General features: G+C 43.5%; 1 non-coding gene across 1 annotated transcript; it reads right to left on the reverse strand.

Moving 5' to 3' along the window:
• Positions 1–674: 674 nt before the first annotated feature.
• On the reverse strand, positions 675–779 carry LOC113193229 (small nucleolar RNA U13). Its single transcript, XR_003302117.2, has one exon. It is a non-coding gene; the product is annotated as a small nucleolar RNA U13 (small nucleolar RNA).
• Between the last annotated feature and the right edge of the window lie 863 nt (positions 780–1642).

Genomic DNA, 1642 nt, shown 5'->3' on the forward strand with positions numbered 1-1642 from the left:
TGAAGTGTTCTGGGAGCTGGGTGTGGTGGTCCATGCTCGGAATCCCAGCAGCTTGGGAGAATGAAGCAGGAGGATTGCAGATTCAAAGCCTAAGCAACTTAGCAGTACTATGTCAAAATGAAAAATAAAAAAGAGCTGAGATGTGACTCAATGGCTAAGTGCCCCCAGGTTCAATCCCTGATAACCCCACCCCCAAAAAGAAGTGTTCTGGGATATCAGGTTGCTGTAAATTTCTCAATATATTTCCAAGTGAGTTTTGTTTTTCTGCTAATTTTTTGGTGACAATTAGTGTTCTTTGATATGTATTATTTCAGAGCTTGAGGATTCCACTTTCTCTATAGGTTTCATAAGAGTGGGGTCCTTAACCAGGTGCAGTGGCCCATGCCTGTATTCCCAGCAGCTTGGGAGGCTGAGGCAGGAGGATTGCAAGTTCAAAGCCAGCCTTAGCAAAAGTGAGGCACTAAGCAACTCAGTGAGACCCCCGTCTCTAAATAAAATACAAAATAGGGCTGGGGATGTGGCTCAGTAGAGTGTCTCTGAGTTTAATCTCCAGTACCTGCCCCCTTAAAAAAGGGTCCTTCTTGTAGATTGGGCAACTCTGGCATATACATTGGGGTATGTGGGGTCCACTGTCTATAGATTGCTCGTCTAGGCTTAACAACTCTATTTTTTCACATTAGACAGGTAATGTGCTGATGTTATAACAAGATTTAGAGAGAGGGATACATCTCACACAACAATGTAACCACCCAATCATCATGTTTATATACCAAAAAGACCACAACTCTGTACATTCTAAAGGGGTACGGAGTGATCTAGATTGCAACTCCTAGTAGGTGCAGTGCCTTTGCGTTAGGTCTCTCTGTTTTGGCTGTAGTGACCCCTAGCTCTGTTCCTACTTGGGGACTGTTAATCAGTTGGGGGTTTTCATCTCTCCTTTGTATTGTTGAGCATGGTTAGTGTGTGTGTGGAGCAAGGTGCACTGTCTCTCAGCTCAGTAGCACAGTCTCTAACCTGTCACCCTATACTGCCCCCAGTAGATTCCGAGGACATCACAGAGAAGGGGAACAAACAAGAGCAATAGCAGCAGCAAACAATATACAGCATTAAAATGAATACCTGGTGCCGACCATGACGTCCACAGCACGCCTTACCCCAGAATCAGGAATGGCAGGGTCAGCAATTAACACCAGCAGCAACAACAAACAGCTGTGAACTAGATCTAGCATTCAAGCAAATAGCAGGGTCACCTGTGCCACCTGCAGCCCTGATAACCTCAGCAATATGCGTGCCAGGGGCAGGAATTACACAGGCCCAAGGGTTCTAAGAGATGTGGAGAGTATAGTTCATTAAGAGAAAAGAAGACATGATAGGAAGGTAAAAGAAAGCTTAGAACATTCAAAATGTGAACAGAGAGAAAGAGAAGAAAGGTAGGAAGCGATGGCTGTAAAGAAGGAGGGGAAAAAACAAAAGAGAGAACAAGAGAATTTGGCTATTAGAGGGACAAGAAGGAAGACAACTAGCAATGAGAGGAACAATTCAAAAATATCTAACCCTCAAAAGACAAAGCAAAATGACAAATGGATTTTAAAAAGACAAAAATAGATAAAAGGAAAATATGCATGAGTGTGTTTGGATCCCC

This window comes from Urocitellus parryii, chromosome 11, assembly GCF_045843805.1.
Source record: "Urocitellus parryii isolate mUroPar1 chromosome 11, mUroPar1.hap1, whole genome shotgun sequence".
NCBI lineage: Eukaryota > Metazoa > Chordata > Mammalia > Rodentia > Sciuridae > Urocitellus > Urocitellus parryii.